This window comes from Myotis daubentonii, chromosome 3 (assembly GCF_963259705.1).
Source record: "Myotis daubentonii chromosome 3, mMyoDau2.1, whole genome shotgun sequence".
NCBI classification, from domain to species: domain Eukaryota; kingdom Metazoa; phylum Chordata; class Mammalia; order Chiroptera; family Vespertilionidae; genus Myotis; species Myotis daubentonii.
In genome coordinates this window covers 35026147-35046313 of record NC_081842.1, presented here as the reverse complement: position 1 = coordinate 35046313, position 20167 = coordinate 35026147, and the positions used below count along the sequence as shown (strand labels likewise).

Genomic DNA, 20167 nt, shown 5'->3' with positions numbered 1-20167 from the left:
TGAATTTTCCTAGACGTAAGTAAGACATTGGCAATTCATATTTGCAATTGAATTATTTTGCCAAATTCAAATGAACTTTTCTGTGCCTAAATTTCCTCACCTGTAAAATGGATATGGTAATATGTATTTCCTCCATAGCAGGGATAAAATGAGGGAATATACCAAAGTTTTTAGATCTGTGCTTGATGTATTACTGTCACACATCCTTCACCACCAAGAAAATAATTTAACAAGCCACCAGAAATGATCCTCCTTTCTTCCTTTCTTTTCTTTCTTTTTTTTTTTTTGTCTTTGATCATATTTTTATTCAAAATTGAATCCGCTGTCCAAAGTGATTTGACTTTCATGGAATAAACAAATTTAAGTTTATGCCGCTGGCTTCTTTTCTTCTGTGGTGGGTTTCTTTTCTGCCGGCTTCTCAGCTGCTGGCTTCTTGGTAGCTGCAGCCTCTTTCCCCACCAAAGGCTTCTTCTGCTTCTTGATGCCGACAGCCTTCTTTCCTTTCTTCCCGACCACAGGCTTTTTGCCTGGAACCCCCTTCTCATCTGATTTGGCTTCTAGTGCCGCAGCTGCTTTTTCCACCCGAAGCTTGTGGTTCCTGGCCGGGTGAAGAATGGTGTTCCGGGGCATGGTCTTTGCATACGGGTTTAGTAGCTTCAACATGATCCTCAGGGTTTTCCGTGGATTCCTCTTCAGGACTCCGCGGTGAATCTTCTTGCGTGGAGCTCGGAGGGCTCTTTGGGTTTCTGGGCGTTTCAAGATTCTACTAAGGTCTGTATTGAGCATGGGAAGGCTGTAGCTACTCTTGAGGAGATAGCTCTATGCCAAGTGCCATGCAGCTCATCTAACTTGCAGAAAGCACTTTCAGTCCAAATGCAGAAACGGCCCACATGCCCTCCAGGTGCAAGTTTCAAAATGGTCAGTTTGCTGACATTAAGCAGAGTAATTCGAGGGATGTTTCTGAAGGCTTTGATGATACATACCGTTGTTCTCATTATAGATGATGCAAGGTCCCCTGTGCTGGGTACAACATTTCTCATTTTGCCCTTGCCAGCCCTCATTCGCTGAGAGGCATAGACCTTTTTTTGTATCATTCCAGACCTTAAGTTTCTTAAGAAGCAAAACGGCCTTCTCAGTTTTCTTGTAGCCTTTAACTTTATCTTCCACCACCAAAGGAAGTTCAGGAACTTTCTCAGTACGGTAGCCTTTAGACATGACCAGTGCTGGTAAGGCCTGAGCAGCTAGGACAAAGCAGATGGCATATCGTTTCTGTGTTGTGTTCACTCTGCGGTGCCAATGGCGCCAGGTTTTGGTCGATGCAAACATGTGGCCCCCACACACGTATTTCCAAAAGCACCCTGCCAGAACGATGAGTTCCACCATCTCAGATTCTGGGAATTCGAGCCACAGCTCTGCCAGTACTCCAGGACATGGTACTGGTTTGATGCCCTGCCAATTCACTGACAGCATAGGGCTGTCTATTGTTTTTGCTCAAGTTGGTGTGAATGAAGTTCCCAATATCTGGTCGAATGTGAGCCTTGAACACAGCAGGCAAAGTGACATTTTTGCTAGATGTTTCCCCCTTTTTGGAATACACAAATATCACAAAGGAGCACAGGCCATGACAGGGAGAGGTGAAGGCCACTCTCCTCCTTTTCTTAATAGTGGACAGTTTAAATGCCTGAGTTAAACTGAGTTTAGCCTCTACCTATAGCAGAACATGAGAGTTGATGGTAGACAAGAATGGGGCAAGAGATCAAAATTACTGGAGATTTTGCAAATATCTCTTAGGACCATACCTTAGGCACCAGAAAACTGAAGTATTTGGGACACTGAAGAGACTGATCAGCTTTAAAGTGAGACTATTTTATGAGTAAGTTTTGCTTCTGTCTATCATTATGGATTATTTGTGAAACTGGATTTTGGTCCTGGCCAGGCAGGGAGCATCTCTTGACCCTCACTAAACAGAGTGGCTGGTCTACACATTATACCAATGGTTCTCAGACTATCATATCCAATGGCTCCCCTTTTTAACAAATACTTTTAATGCTGTCTTTATCATGCAAAAGTTAGCTTCACAGTAGATATAACCTACCTATAAAATAATAAAATCAATCTATATATAATGTAATTAATATAAGGGAGAAATCAAAGGAATGGAATTTATTTTTACCTAAAGAAAATGTAACCTAATGCTGTGGCTTAAATGATTACATAGGATTAAATCCCCCCCCCCACCCTCACACACACATACCATTTTCCAGTACCCCGATGACTTATGAATTCCAGACAGTTTAGCTCTACTGCTAAAATAAATATCAATAGTGTGAAATGCCTCAGGGAATGATGCTAAAGCTAATTGCAATATCAAGGCTTCTTGTGACCTTAGAGAAAACAAACTTCATGGAGTTATGTGTTGCCATAGGAGTTGTGTTTGGGAAGTGATGATATGGGACCGAGGATGCCTGGCTATGAAAGAAAAGAAATTTATATTTATATATAATATAGTCTCTTGCTAATCTGTCATTTGTCAGTTTCATTTGCAGGCCTCAAAATACTCAGCATAAGAAGGTATAGAAAAAGTATTTTTCTACCTGGACAATAGTGTACTAGGTAGAGGGAACTGAGAAGCAAAGAGGAGTATTTTGTATTTGTAGATAGAAGAAACTTAGACAGGTTGATATGCCAAGGGGAGAGGGTCAGTAGAGAGAAAATGGTTGACATAATGGAGAATGAAGTTGATCAATGAAAGGTGCATTTCTTGTACACACAGCAGAATGAATGGGAAGAAATTGTGAAGGAATTTTTTTAGACTACAAAAGAAAGTAGCCATGGGAATCATACAAAAATGTTTGTGGATTTAAAATCAACTCAAGGAGCCCTAGCTGGTTTGGCTCAGTGGATAGAGCATCGGCCTGTGGACTGAAGGGTCCCAGGTTCAATTCCCAGTCAGGGCACATGCCCCGGTTGTGGGCTCGATCCCCAGTGTGGGGTGTGCAGGAGGCAGCCAATCAGTGATTCTCTCTCATCATTGATGTTCCTATCTCTATCTCTCTCTCCCTTCCTCTCTGAAATCAATAAAAGTATTAAAAAAGTAAAGTAAAATCAGCTCAAGGGAGAAAGTTTGGGAATTCTTGAGTTTTATCCAATATGTATAATCATTAAATTTAAATTATACCTTAAGTAGATCTTCAGGGGATTTATTAACTTAGTTTCAATTAATTCTTTGTAGTTATTTTATTAAATATTTAAGTAAATTATAATGTAAATAAAAATTGTATGAATCATAAAATTCTAGCTTAATAATTTTTCACAAACTGTATAAACCCTTATTATCACCATCCAGGTCAAGAGGCAAGGTGGGCTGTTATCACACTCCCTAACAGCCCACCTTGGCCTTTTCTAGTCACTATCTCCTCCCAATGGTAACCATTCATCCAGATACTAAGCCAGAGATCACTTTTGCATGTTTTTTTTTAACTTTATAAAAGATATGGAATGCTACAATATAGACTTTTTCTTTTCTGACTTCTTCCACTCAACATGTTTTGAGATTTGTTATGTGGTTGTAGTTATTTCATTCTCATCACTGCGTAATTTTCCATTATGTATATATACCCCCAATGTATTTAATTACCATTCTACTCTTTTTTAATCATTCTTTATTGCTGCAAGTATTACATACTTTCATTCTCCATTGACCCCCTTTTATTCCCCATTGACCCTTTCCAGCCTGCCCCTGCCTCCCAGCCCCAGGCCGTAAGCACCCTATTGTCTGTGTCCATGAGTTAGGCATATATGCATACAAGGTCTTTGGTTGATTACATCCCACCCACCCACCCTCCCCTGCCTTCCCTCTGAGATTCCACAGTGTTCCATACTTCCATGTCTCTGGATCCACTCCATTCATCAGTTTATTTTGTTACTTATATTCCACATATGAGTGCTAGCATGTGATACTTGTCTTTCTCTGACTGGTAGCATGATATTCTCCAGGCCCCTCCACGTTGTCTCAAAGGGTAAGATATTCTTATTTTTTACTGCTGCATAGCATTCCATGGTATAAATGTACCACAGCTTTTCATCCACTCATCTACTGATGGACACTTGAGCTGTTTCCAAATCTTAGCTATTATAATGTGTGCTGTTATGAACCTAGAGGTGCATATATTCTTTATGATTGGTGCTTCAAGTTTCTTAGGATATATTACTAGAAGTGGGATCACTGAGTCAAATGGCAGTTACATATTTAATTTTTTGAGGAAACTCCATACTATTTTCCATAATGGTTGCACAAGTCTACATTCCCATCAACAGTGTACTAGGGTTCCCTTTTCTCCACATCCTCGCCAACACTTGTTGATGATAGTCATTCTGACAGGTGTGAGATGGTACCTCATTGTCGTTTTGATTTGCATCTCTCGGATGATTAGTGACTTTGAGCATTTTTTCATATGTCTCTTGGCCATTTGTATGTTCTCTTTGGAGAAGTGTCTATATAGGGGTTTTTTTGCCCATTTTTAATTGGATTGTTTGTCTTCTTTCTGTTAAGTTGTATGAGTTCCTTATATATTTTGGATATTAACCCTTTATCAGATGTATCATTGTCAAATATGTTCTCCCATACAGTGGGCTCACTTTTCATTTTGTTGATGGTTGCTTTTGGTGTCAGAAGCTTTTTATTTTGATGTAGTCCCTTTTGTTTATTTTCTCCTTGGTTTCCTTTGCCCTAGGAGATGTATCTGTAAACATATTGCCATGAGAGTTGTCTGATATTTTTCTGCCTATGGTTTCTTCTAGGATTTTCATGGTTTCACAACTTACATTAAGTCTTTTATCCTTTTGAGTTTATTCTTGTGTACGGTGTAATTTGGTGGTCTAGTTTCATTTTTTTTTTTGGATGTACCTATCCTATTTTCCCAACACCAATTATTGAAGAGACTCTCTTGACTCCATTGTATCCTCTTCCCTCCTTTATCAAATATTATTTGAGAATAATAACTTGGGTCAATTTCTGGGTTCTCTGTTCTGTTCCATTGATCTATATGCCTGTTCTTGTGCTAGTACCAGGCTATTTTGATTACGGTGGCTTTGTAGTATAACTTGAAATCTGGTATTGTGATTCCTCCAACTTTGTTTTTCTTTCTCAAAATTGCTGCAGCTACTTGGGTCTTTTTGATTCTATGTAAATTTTTGGAGTATTTGTTCTAGCTCTGGGAAATATGCCATTGGTATTTTAATGGGGATTGCATTGAATCTGTAGATTGCCTTGGGTAGCATGGTGGACATTCTAATGATGTTGATTCTACCAATGCATGAACATGTTATATTCTTCCACTTGTTTATATCTCCTATCTCTTTTTTCAATGTCCTGTAGTTTTCTGAGTACAGTTCTTTTGCCTCTTTGGTTAAGTTTATTCTTAAGTATATTAATTTGTTATTGCAATGGTAAATGGGATTGTTTGTTTAGCTTCTCTTTCTGTGAATTCATTATTGGTGTATAAAAAAGCCTTTGATTTTTAGATGTTGATTTTGTATACTGCAACATTGCCAAATTCATTTATTAAATCTAGTAGTTTTTTGGTGGAGTCTTTAGGGTTTTCTATGTACAATATCATGTCATCTGTGAATAATGAGTTTTACGTCCTCCTTCCCAATTTGGATGCCTTTTATTTCTTTTTCTTTTTTCTTTTTTTTGGTCTCATTGCTGTGTCTAGAACTTCCAGTACTATGTTGAATAGGGGTGGTGAAAGTGGGCATCCCTGTCTTGTTCCTTTTCTTAGGGGAAATGGTCTTACTTTTTGCCCGTTGAGTATGAAGTTGGATGTAGGTTTGTCACATTTGGCCTTTATCATGTTGAGGTATGCTCCTTTTAGTCCCACTTTGCTGAGAGTTTTTCTAAAAAATGGGTGTTGGATTTTGAAGGATGCTTTTTCTACATCTATTGACATGATCATGTGATTTTTGTCTTTCAATTTGTTTATGTGATGTATCACGTTTATTGATTTGTGAATATTGTACCAGCCTTGAATCCCTGGAATAAATCCCACTTAGTCATAGTATATGATCTTTTTAATATATTGCTAGATGCATACCATTCTACTCTTGATTGGCATTTGGAAAATTTCTAGTTTTGAATATTATGAATAGTGCCACTATGAATATTTGTGGTCTTTTTTTTGTTTTGTTTTACACACATATTTCTGCTGGATATGCACTTAAGAATAGAAATATAGAGTCAATTGTTCTTTTTTTAACTGCCAAAATTTGTTGGTCCATTTTACTAGCATGGAGAAACAGTGACATCTGGTGCGTGAAATAATAAATTTCAGGTCTTAGTGTATATTTGAAAACTTTTAAGGAATCTATTCTTAAAGGTAGTTTGTAATCTTATTCTAATAAGAATCATTATGTACAATCAGTTTATAGCTCCTACTTTTAATGTTAAAATTAACCTAAAATGTATTCACTTGGAACATTTAATTTAAGATAAATTTTTTAAAGCATAAATAATTGATAAAACCAAGCAATTAGAAAAGATTAATAGATTTGTGGAAGAAATGCTATACTAACATGCACTAATGCCAGTATTTTTAAAGCAAATTGCTACCCTTAAAGTTGCTACACATGAAATATTTTTAGGGTTTGTAAAGTACAAAATTTCCTTTCTAACTTAAACCAGTGAAATCTGAACAAAATAAAATACAAATACACATAAGTAATATGTTTATAACATAATTAGAATGTATAATTAATTGATATGTATGAATTTTATTGAATTCAGTTAAGGGTGCTCTCTGTCCCTTGGAAATGTTTCTAGCTCTCCTGAAATAGCTACACTTTATTTCCATTATATCATATGATTAGGAAACACACATGTGTATAATACTTTATTTTTTGTTTGTATGTGATCTTTGTTGTCACAAAATAGGTGGAGTGGCTTAGGTATGTCTTTTAAGACATTGTTTGGATTTATAGCTACAGTTCCAGAAGGATAATATAGTTTTCTTCCTTGACACCATGAAGCTCATAAATCAAGGTTTATCACTCTGAAACGTAATGCTTTTCAACATTTATTCCACAAATGTTTATCATAAACTTTTATTTGCCAAGCATAGTGGAGTACTGGGTGAACTTTCTCTTTCTCCCTCCTGCCCTCTCTGACTGACTCCATTCCTTTGCTTCTTTTGTTCCTTCCTTCTTTCTTTCCTCTATCTCTACAACTATGAGAAAAACCTAAGTTACATGCTTACAAAAACAGATCACCTTGATAACTGGAGATGCTGAAGACACAGGAGAAACTTGGAGTAATTTATGAAGCAGAGAAAGCAAACAATCAAGAATGAAGCCCATTAACTTTAGTTAGGAGAAAGAACCCCTTTTGAGTTGTGTCAGGGGAAAAAGAAGGATGGGGGAGTGTAAAATAACAACCGAGTGGCAAGAAGTTGAGGAAAAATTGGCTACTAATTTCTGTGAAGCAATGACTGAGTTTATGTTCTGAAAGCGACATTGGAAGAGGTATCTTGCTAGCTGAAGAAAGTTTATGGTAGTAACTGTTGACAATGTTTGAAAGTTGAAGCAACTAGAATAGACAGGATTCCTGACAACACTGAAGGCCAAGTTGAGGCAAATTTCTTTTTAAAAAAATATATTTTATTGATTATTTTACAGAGAGGAAGGGAGAGGGATAGAGAATTAGAAACATCAATTAGAGAGAAGCACTGATCAGCTGTCTCCTGCACACTCCTTACTGGGGATGTGCCTGTAACCAAGATACATGCCCTTGACCGGAATTGAGCCTGGTACCCTTCAGTCTGCAGGCTGACGCTATATTCACTGAGCCAAACCGGTTAGGTTGAGGCAAAAGTTCTTGAATGTTAATGGTGCTAATCATCAGCAATGTTCATCAAGCAAAGTTTAGTCAGAGAGGAGGGAAGGTTGAGTTTTTTAAAGCCTATACATAATAAAAGATGAAGGGCCAGAGAGATAGTCTGAAAAATGATTATGAAAATATTTCATGGAGTTGATGTGGATCTAAAGATAAGGAGTGTTTTTCAGATGGATTTTGACAGAGAATATTGATGAATCTTAGGTACTTGGCAATTAGATGATGACAAAATATTATGGTGACAATGAAATAGGAGAGCTGGTAAGATGAGAGAGGTTAAGGTCAGAGGGAAATTGTAAGTTTTTAAGTTTAAGAAATATTTGCAGCGATGAGTGAGGTAGGAGTGTGTGGCAAATACGAAACAAAGATGGAAGTCATTGAAAGTGAGAAAGTCAATAAAATGAGAGGCAAAGATATTAGATGGATATTAATAGATAACCAGAATAATTGCAGAACTTAAGAAAGTCCGAGTGACTTTAAAAAGCCTCTAATAAATGAGGGGCAGTGATCAGGATGTTAGTAAATGAGAGTAGTATTGGTGAGAACCAAAAGTAAGTGATTGAAAGACATTAATAATTTTCAATATAAGAAGATTAACTGATTAATAAGCTTATAAAAGAATGTCCAACTCTATAATGAATAAAATATCTGTAAATTGAAAAAATGGGAAATAATTTATTTTGTCTATGAAATTAGCAGAGATAAGATCATTGTCAAAGGTATAATGAAATAGACACTCTGGTAATGTGGATGCAAACTATTCAAACACTTACAAAAGCAATTTAGCAATATTTATTAAATATGTATCAATACCACCCAGCCAGCGGGCTCAGTGGTTGAGCGCTAACCTATTAGCCTGGAGGTCATGGTTTGATTCCAGGTCAGTGCATATGCCTGGGCTCCATCCCCAGTGTGGAGCATGCAGGAGGCAGCCGGTAAGTGATTCTCTCTCATCATTGATGTTTCTATCCCTCTCTCCCTTCCTCTCTGAAATCAATAATATATATATATATATATATATATATATATATATACACATATATATATATACATATATATATATTAATATATATATGTATGCACACACACACATATAGTTTAAATTGTGATCCCTGAGAAAAGGAAAACAAACTACTATGAGGTTTATAGTATATGTAGAAATAAATATATGACATATTATTGCAAAAAATAGGAGCAGTACCAACTGAATTTATCACTGTTTCTTACATAATATGTAGTAACATAATATTAATTCAAGAAGACTGTGATTAATTAGGGATGTATACTGTACATCCCTAGAGGAAACACGCCAAAACCAAAAATAAATAAACAATAAAAATTAGCAAAATACTTCACAAAGCAGTATTAGCTAAATAGCCAATAGAAAGATAACATAAAATATTAAAAATTTTACTAATCCCAAAGCCAGAAAAGGAAGAAGAAAGAAGCGAAGAGCAAATACAAAGCAAATAACATCATGGAGATTTGATCTCAATTACATGAATAATTGAATTCAGAGTTTATCAGATTACATAAAACAAACAAGCACCAACTATTTGCTTGCCTACAAGAGAACCACTATAAATATAATAGTAAAGACACATATGATATGAAAGAATGGAAAAATACACTATGCAAACACTAAGCATATGGAAACTGGTATGCTCTTCAATGTCAGACAACATTGATTTCAAGACAACAAGTATAATTAGACATAAAAGGGTCATTTTATAATCACAAAATAGTAATCAAGACATAACAATCCTAATGTGAATATACTCAGTAATATTTTAAAATACACAAAGCAAAAATGGATAGAATTAATGAGGGCAATGAATAAATTCTGAAAGTTAGAGATTTTAATATTTATCTCAGTGTATAATGAGGAGACAAAATATCAGTACAGATCATCATAGAAGATTTAAAAAACACTATCAATCAACTTCACCTAAGTGGCATTTACAGAACACTATATCCAATAACTGCAAAATACTCATTTCAAGAAAACATGGAACATTCACTAAGATAAATCACATGCTGAACCATAAACCATACACTATATTTACAAATTTCAAAATTTTGAAATCATATTTCCCATCCACAACTAAAATAAATTTTAAAAAGTAGTAAAACAACATAGATAATGTGATCCAAATTATGTTAAACAGTTAACCCTCCAAAACAGTGTACGCTAAAGCTATAAAAATATTCACATACATGTATAAAATATAACTAGCACAATATAGATCAAAGATGCATCTTAACAGAATGTGAGTGAAAAAGAGATTGAAGAGGAACATTCATGCTTTATTTATATGTATATTTTTATCACCAGATTGTTTTTATTCCCTTATTACTTGTTGATACAATATGTCTTGTAAATAATAAATAAGTGAAAACAAGAGAGTCCATAAAATGTTTGAAATAGCAGCATACTGAAGAAGGACCTGCCCTACCTCTATCAAAGATGTTTAGATAGCTATGGTACTTGAGGTACAGTTATAGGAAGAAATAAAGTCCTAATAAAATAGAGTTCAATAACAGACATATTACATATGAGAATTAAGTAGATGATAAAGGTGGCATTTAAAATTGCTGGGCAAATAATGTAATCAATAAATGGTGTTAGAAAAATTACCTAAACACTTGGGGGAATCTTAGACATTGTTCCAGCTGTACTGTCCTTCACTCTCTATTTTGGGGCACATGGTTGGATTGTATTTCCTCACCATCTTTGAAGTTAGGTGTGGCTCTGTGACTTATTTTGGCCAATTCTTTCCTGCTGTTACAGTAATAACTGAAGTCTATATTGAGACAGGACTTTGTCAGACTGGCTTTTTGAATGACACAATGAGCAGAATGCCCTCTACCTGACTGCATGCGACAGAAAGCACTAGGGACAAGTACATTTTATTGTGTTTAGTCACTAAAGTTTGGGTGGGTTTGCTATTACACTATACAATGATTAGTGTAATACTTGCTCTCTAGAATTTTGGAGGCATTGTAATAGAAAACCCAAAATTTCTTGCATTGGCATAAAGGCTGGGTAGCAGGTGGGAAGAAAATTGTTATTTGATGTTGGAATATTTCTCCCTACTCTGCAGTAGCAAAACTTATCACAAAACTTTTGCTCAAAATGATGTGGATGACTAATTATGTATCTAATGAACTTTTTGTCCTAAGGGGAAAATATTGGAAAGCAGAGTGATAGTTACAGGCTTGGGCTAACACAGACTGAATCTGGCAAAATATTACAAGAAGGTTAGCTCCAATAGAAAATGCTACATTGCAAGCATAAACAAAAAAACACTATTATAGAATCTACGAATCTGTGAATTTGTAGGGATGGAAGAGGAAACTGCTCCTCAACTTTGAAGAGCTAAATGTAAAAATGAAAAATAATTTGAACAACAAAAGTAATTTAAAACTCAGCCTTAGTTTATTCATAATTGCCCCAAACTGTAAATAACTCAAATGCCCCTCAGTAAGAGGATGGAGAACCCACACAACTGGAAAACACCACATTCACTGGAATGCTACTTAAAGAAACAAATGACTGATACTTGCAACAAAATGGAGAAAGTTCAAATGCATTAAACAAAATGAAAGAAGTTAGACTTAAAAGGCTAAATATTCCATTTATATGACTTTTTTGTAAAGGCAAAACTATAAGACTAGAAAACAGATCAATGATTGCCAGAGACTGAGGTTAAGGGGAAGGCTCAGAGGAATTTTTTTGGGGGGGAGGGTAATTGAACTTTATTTTTCTTGTGGTGGTGGTTGTATGTCAGTATACATTTATTGAATATCATAGAGTTGTACATGAACAGGTTTGTAAGCCCAGGACAAACCTTTTTTTAATGATTAAAAAGCTGAGCAGTTGTGGAGAGCATTTGGTGAACCTGGAAAGATGGGATAAATGAGCCTTCCTGAGAAGGAAATACACTTTTACCTCAGAGATAAAAATAATAACTAATTCTTGAGCACTTATGGTGTGCCAACTAGAACCAATCTACTAAACACACTTATATAGAGAGCTATTCTTTATCCTGAATCCTTACAACATCCTGTGGTGGAAGTATTGTTATTCCCATTTTAAGGATACTGATGATCAGAGAGATTAAATAATTTGCAGGAGATTGTTTAGCTAGGTAGTATTGGACGCAGGCAGATCTGTCTGACTGTTAAGTCCTGGTAGCTATCTCTATATAATGCAAAGCATAGAATGAGTGATCAGAGAGATTTTCAGGTGGGAAAAGGAAGTTGAGTAAATTATAATCAAGAGACTCCATTATAGCAACGTTATAAATTGGGCCATCTGTTGATTATGAAGGGATTAATGAGGTAAAGTCAAGTTGAAGCCTTGAGTAGAGTGGGGGAAATTAAAGGAGGTTGTGATGATTTTGACATTATTTGTTCTAGTCTTTGTCCTTAAACCTTTGGGATGAGATACCATTCCTTTCTCAGTTACATTACAAGGAAGAATTCCTGCAGCACTTTGCAGGAGACCCACAATAGTATTCATTCAGTGCAGATTATCATAAGAATGTGCAATTTGAGGCCCTCCTATTTTGCAAAGACCAATTCTAATCCATTCCCCAAGTCCCATTCATTTCTGTGTTCTGTTTATAAAGAGTGTCACTGAAATTATTGTGTATTCCTGAGGGTGGGAGAGAAACTTTGAAGTGTAAAAAGAAATTCTAATTTGCAAATGAATGTCATACTGATCTCTGATGGATTGATTAACCTTGATTTCTCAACAAGTTTTTAGAATCTCAGGAAAGAACTGGAAAATATAAAGTGTAAAATCAAAACACTCATAACATTAATGAAATACAGGCTTGGCTCAGAAATACCTTTTCTATGAATATCATGCTGCTAAATTATAAAGTTCATGTCAGTTTCCTTTTACAAAGGAAGCCCTGGATATTTTCATGTTGGATTTGGTGGGTTACATTTAGTGTTAAAAGTATTAGGGAACTTTCATAAAGCAAAATTGAATTGATTCAAAATAGTCCATATGAAGAAATTTTAGAAATCATCTAGTTCAATTTCTTCATTTTGCTTGTTAGTAAAATAGCATGGATTCAACAATTTTATTTTAACTCATGAAAACTTGTTAATCAATTGCAGCATACCTGTAAATAAATTTGTATTGCATTTATAGACTCCTTTATCATCCTTTCTTTTATTGTACCTACAAGGTAATGTTATGCCCAGATTTCAAGATCCCCAATAGACCAACAGGGAGCCAGCCAAGTCTGATGCAAAAGCAGAGAGTCTTTATTTGAACTAGTTCGGCTCCCCAACCACATTCACCGATGCAACGGCAAGCCAAGTTGCAGAGAGAGGCTAGCCCGGTGGGAAGAGGAGTTTTATAGGGGGGTGGAGTAAGGGGAGGAGAGGTGACTGTGGGCTCTGCTGATTGGCCAGGTGCAAGTTGGGTCTTGTTAGACAGGATGTGGTCATATCTATGGCGTGCACCTCCCTTGATTGTCATTGGTTAGTTTAAAGAAATCCTGGGCGTGGCTAGCAGAGGCTTGGGCTTCCGGGAAGAAGCCTTGCCGAGCACATGGCTGCTAGGGTAAGATGGAGGGTGTAGCCCTTGCCCTTTCAGGTGACAGACTAACAACATAAAAAGTAAAAGACAAAATTACACTAAATAGTAATGGAGGAAGGCATTTAACAATACTATTGCATGCATTTTATCTTTGTTCACTTTGAGGTAGAATAACTGGAAAGAACACTGGGTTAACAGAAGACAGAGTTCCAATCCACTCTTCAGGACTCAGTTTCCTCATTTTATGTTCTTGGTTCCTCTAGTAAATAAAAATCCTACAGTTTTTGAAATTAAAATAAGTGGGGTTTTTGAGGGATAAATAAAACTTCTTCCTATAATTGGATGATTTTAAAACCCTGGATAATTACGGGATTTCTGCCCTGGAATATGTTTATAAAGCAAACAAACAGCCCTAGCCAGTTTGGCTCAGTGAATAGAGCATCAGCTCACAGACTAAAGGATCCCGGGTTTGATTCTGGTCAAAGGCATATACCTCAGTTGCAGGCTCAATCCCAGGCCTAGGTTGGCCAGTGTGGGAGGCAACCAATCGATGTATATCTCTCACATCGATGTTTCTCTGTCTCTCCTCCTCCCTTCCACTCTCTAAAAATCATTGAAAAAATATCCTCAGGTGAGGAATAACATATATATTATGTGAAAAACAAACAACCATTTATCTTTAATAGCATTGAGATATTTGGAGAGAAATGTATGAGTCTGATAGTCTCTAGAGGCTTCTTATAGATCTATAGTCTTATGATTATGTCCCCAATGCAGTAGGTGAAATAAGTGCTCATTGTTGCAGAGTTTAATCTATAGATTCATGAAATCTTTCTGCATTGCTATTGGTTCACACATGTCCCCTAGCATCACAGAGATGGCATCAAGGCTGTAAGTAGATAAACTTTTGAACTTTTAAAAGAAAATAATTTAAGTAGAACTGCATTGAATAGCAGAAAATGAGTATTTACTGTATCAGAGCTAGAGTATTGGTTAGAAATAGAGTCCTAAAAACATAGTTAAACGTTTTCAGAGATATCTTATAAAATGGAAAGAACTATTACAAAAGGGGGAGGAAATAAAATGGAAAAAGACCCTTAAACATAAAAGAGTTTTTCTTTACACAGGAATGATAATGACAACACCACTGCTCTTTTACAGTCTCTCTGGGAGTTTTTCTCACCACAGCTGTTACAGAAGAATGAAAGCCTCAAGCCTTGGGAATGCTGCATTTTATTGTCTGGAGCTCTTCCATTAGGTCACACTGTTAAAGGCACAGCTCTTTCCTAAGGGAGATTTTTCCTGCTTCATAGCAGCCCCTTAAATTCTGCCTGCAGCTGCTCTGTTCCCTTCTACTCCATGCAGACCAACCTCATTAAAACAGGGTAAAAGTGGTTCCAATGGAATGTCTATCACTGTTGGCTTAACCGCTTATTATAAATATTTAAAAAATATAGTTTCAATTTTTGGAAAATAAGAGAAACTGTCTTACAAGTTGTATCTGGACAACTCTAGGAATAAACAGAGATGAAATAAGACTGCTAGCATTTGCACAGCACATATGCTTGGCTTCCTCTATGATGGAGCACAGGAAAGGTACAAAGATGATGCCTCACTCCCTGAAGGATCAGAAAGGGAAACACCCAATGTTCAAAGTTTATTTTCATTTACCTGCTAGTACTGGTATATGCCAAACAATGTCAGGATCCTCCCATAGTAGAACGAGGAGTAGAGAATATGGTGATCCTGTCCTCTTTTCAATTATTTATATTTTTTCTTTTTTAGTTCTTCAGGAACCCAAGTTTTAAAAAATCATCTTACTTTCAGTGAAATGTCAAAGGGAGTTTCCTCTAACAGAATGCTGACTCTCTCCCCTTACAACTCAGTGATGCAATGTCATCTGATTTTTCCCTTCTTTTTTTCTGCTTAAAATCTGGGCTCTTTGCCAAAACTTAGATCAAACTCACAGGTATTAAACTTAAAAATATGTATACATATTTTATTATATGAAAACCACCCCTGGCTAAAAAAAATATATATAGTAGACAGAGGCTTTCTTTGTATTTGAAGATGGGAACTGGAACACGTCCCCCAAATCCAAATCAATAGCAAACTACCTTTCCTGCGCCAAGCAGCTGTTGGACCAACTGACTGGGGCCTGGAGGGTATAGACAGGCTTTGGCTCTTCCAAGAACAGATGGAGAGAAATGAAAGACCCTTTGTCCTCTGGTCTTAGAATGCCTCTGGAGATCAATGATGGAAAGCTATGAGGTGTTGATCAAAATTATGTGGAGAGAGAGTTTGCCCTACAGAAACCAACAATTGCCCAGGAGGAAAGATGAGTGTTCCTGAGAAAACCTACTGGTCTCCGCCAGCTAGCAAGAATAGCCCAACAGGTGGTGCGTATCCTTACTAACACCAAGGCCTGGGAAATGATAGTTTTTGCAATATCAGTGATAGTTTCTGCTTGGATGCAAGCAGAAAAAGTCTCCATGATGCATCTATTGGGACCCACAAATTGCTATTTGGTATAAACTAGTCCCTTGCTATGCATAATGTTGTCCTTGCCCCCTCCCCCCCATCTAAAAATAAACAAGACACAATGGTATCGCTGGATGCTTAATAAAATGTAGAATCACAGGCCCCAACACAGATTTATGGAATTAGAACCAGGATTTTAATAAGATTTCTAGGTGACCATAGGCACATTAAAGCTTTAGTAGCCTGCAGATATAGAGACAGCTCCATTTCTCTTCACCCGTGGTATTATCACATTAAGGTAGATTAAAGGCTGGACCCAAACACCTCTGAGAAAATTAAGATTCCCACCAACAGTGGCTCTTAGCTAAGGACTGCTGAAGGGTACTAATAAGCACATCAGAAGATAAATAACATTGTTGATATTGAGAAATTTGGTGTTTGAAATAAAAAGTTAATAGATTATTGTGAAAATATAATGGTCATTGTTAAGACTTGAATGAGTGGTCTTAAATATTAAATTTTTTTTAAAAAGCTTTAAAACGAAGTAAAAAACACCCACAAATGGAAATAATGAGGAAAATCATAAAATAGAAAAATTCAAAAATCCTAAAAGTCAAATAACATTAGTTCTAGAGGAAGGAAAAAATGAGTGGACATAAGAGAAAATTATTTTATTTGACAAGTAGTAGAAGAAAATGCCCTATTCTGAAGATAGATTGGAATCAGATTGACAGGATTTAGCAAATCCCATGCAAAATTGAGAGGAAAAGACAGATCAGACATGTCATGATTAAGATTCCTGGATTCTAAGATTAATGAGATCATTTTACAAACTGTAAATGGAAAGAAAAAGTTGCTTACTAAATAAAAGATTGACATTAAGCTCATCATTAGGAAGCTAATCGAGACAGACATAGACCCCCGAAAGTATAGGTTGCAATTGTTAGGGAGGAAAAACATTTTATTCTATCCTTCTAGGTTCCTTGGCCAGTCAAATTAACACAAGATGGATTAATAAGAAAAAAATGAACTTCGATTGCATGGGGCTCCATAACATCATGAGGGGCCAAAGACAATCAGACAATTGAGATTTATATGCCATCCAGAGTTAAGGAAAAAGGAGTACTAGGGGCTTGGGACTTCTAAGAGGAGAAAAGCAATTCATATAGAGATGAAAAAACAAGTGTTTGCCAAAAAAAAAAAAAAAAATACTTGCTAGAGACATTGGGACACAGAAAAGACTTTGGACAAGCACTACATGCTAAGTTTCTACCAGTCTACCACAAAGAATATAATATTCTTTGTAGTTGTCTCTAGTGATAGCTTTAACATATTTCATATTTCTTAGAAAGGTATTTTTACTATATATGTCTATATATCTATCTATATCTATATCTATATCTATATCTATATCTATATCTATATCTATATCTATATCATCTATATCTATATCATCTATATCTATATCTATATCCATATCTATATCTATATCTATATCTATATCTATATCTATATCTATATCTATATCATCTATATCTATCTATATCTATATCTATCTATATTTATATCATCTATCTCTATCTCTATCTCTATCTCTATCTCTATCTCTATCTCTATCTCTCTCTATCTCTATCTCTATCTCTATTTCTATATCTATCTATCATGCAAATTAGGCCAGGACACCATAGCGGGTCATGACCAGACAGGAGGAGGTTGCACACGCAGGTGAGGTCCGGACCAGAGATGGAGACAGAGACGGTGAGCCGTTGCACCCAGGCTCGGGCAGGCCCCCTGGAGCGGACTGGACATGGACAGGGACAGGGACAGGGGGGCCGGCCTGCAGCCTCCGCAGCCTAGCGCAGGCCCGGAGAGGAGACAGCGAGCCCGCCTCCTGCAGAAGCAGCTCGGCTCCCTCCGGCCTTCTGCGAAATCTGCTCAGGTCCCTCCCGGCTTCTGTGGGTGCTGGCAGCTGGCTTCCACCTCTCAAGAAGTGTAGCCGCACGGCTCCCCCCAGTGCGTTGCGGTTCCCTCCGGCTCCTGTGGAAGCTGCGGGCATTGCGTGATGGGCTACTAGTATAATCCTAATATGATAACATTAGAAATAAATAATGAACTTAAAACTCTAATGATTTGGAGATTAAAGAATACACTCTTGAATAATTCTAAACTCAATGGTAAAATAAAATCATAATTATAAACTATACAGTATTACTGAGGAATGCTGCAAAAATACTCAAGGGAAGATATTAAGTCCTAAATGTCCTGGTAGTTAAAGATATAAAGAAAGGAAATTAGTATATGTCTCAGGCAACAAAATAAAAAAAAATAGAAGGGCATGCATAAAGCTAAAGCTGAAATTAATAAAATGGAAAAATTATAACTAGAATAAGTCCAAGAGCTGATTCTTGAAAAGTCTAATAAAACAGGAAGATTTCTTAGAACTTTGATTAATACATTGCCAATGGATATACTTAATGATTTGGAAGAAAATCTTAAAGGTTTGGGAGAAAAATTTTAATCAAGATAGGAACTCAAAATATATTGAAGAAAAGATAGACATATTTAGCTATCTAAACATTAAGACATAGTGTCTGAAAAAAGCATACCATATACAAAGTTGATAGGCAAATTATAAATAATAAGACATTTGAAACATATGATAGGTAAAAAGCAATGTCTATACACAAAAACTCATAGAAATAAATCATAAGCAAATGAATATCCTATTAGAAAAATTATGATTATTAAAATGCAGTTCATAAAGAAGCACATCTAAATGACTGCTAAACACTAAAAATATGCTAAACATCTCTAATAGTAGAGAAAATGAAAATTAAAAAAACAATGAGCTATGTCTTTTTATATTCAGCAGAATGGTAAAACTTAAAAAGTAGTACTAGCCACAAATATTGGTAATTATGAGAAGAAAAAGTTATATACATTGTTGATAGGTGCGTAAAAGGTTATAATCCTTTTGGAAAGCAATGTGTCAACAGATTTTAAATTAAAAAAATGTATACATAGTATTTGGTCTGCAATTCTAGTCTTGGAAATCTATCCTGCAAAACTAAAATAAATAAAAGAAAGCATTAGTGTGTGTGTGTGTGTGTGTGTGTGTGTGTGTGTGTGTGTGTGTGTGTGTTATACAGCATATTTCTTATGTTAAAAAAACAGAAGCAAATAAATCCTCCATAATATGGGTATATTTGAATAGAAACCCTTTATTAAGGAAAAACATTAAGCATACATAAAAGTGTACAGAATAATACAATGAACCTCTTTCCATGACCCTAAGAGAAATTTAAAAGTGATGGTAAGATTTTATTGTGAATTAAGAGGAATTAATGCACCCTTGGGGACCTAGCCTAGAGGGCGGGCAGGCTCTAGAAGCACTGCCCCAAGGCTTCTGTTAATTCTCCCTATGTTTTCTTGGTTTAGGCAAAGGACAAAGAACCATTTGAATTATCCAACCCAAACTTCTAACTTTTCACAAGCTTGGATTGGTCCCTCCTCCCAGAAAATTCTATTGGGGTTTCATGCCCTCTATCCAATCTAATTACCTTTCTGATTGTTACCTGCCACTCTGTTTCCATTGAGCATGTCCAAAAGTTCCATTATATCATCTAGAGCAGAGGAATTTCCACCCCCCACCTTTCTACAGAGGTTTCCTATCCCTGGACCAGTGGCTGCCCCCCCTAGAGTGTGTTAATGGGTCTGTTTCCCAGGACCTACATGGAAATTCTGTTCTGTTATTTGTCCCTGTTTCCAAGTTTATTAAAATTAGTTAATTTCCTTTTGTTTTCTTCCTTATATGAATAACTAACTGCCTATGCTTACATTATCACTTTAAGGGTATTTGTTCCAGTCCTTAAATAATATTTCCTTCATTAAAGTCCCTGCTATATTTAATTCATTCCCATGTCAGTGCACAGGGATGTACCTTAGTTCCTTGCCTTATAATACCTAGCAATCCTCTCCTTTTGACCTTTCATCTCCATTCCTACTGCCATCTGAGGAAAGTGGTTTTCATCTCCTAGTTTCAGCCAATCTCCATCCTACCTAGAGATCAATAAGCAGATTCAACTCAAGGATATTGTCCTTCAGGATTCTGTCAGCTGGAAGGCATCCTCTCTCGATCCTGACTAAACATTTCAAAGACATTAAATGTTTCAGCCTGTTCCATGGGTATCATACTGATAACGTTGTAATAACCAAGCTTATTATTTAACAGGAACCGA

At 36.2% G+C, this 20167-nt stretch overlaps 1 pseudogene; it reads right to left on the bottom strand.

The window, feature by feature from the left end:
• Positions 1–366: 366 nt before the first annotated feature.
• LOC132229580 (large ribosomal subunit protein uL4-like) lies at positions 367–15942 on the bottom strand (annotated as a pseudogene).
• Between the last annotated feature and the right edge of the window lie 4225 nt (positions 15943–20167).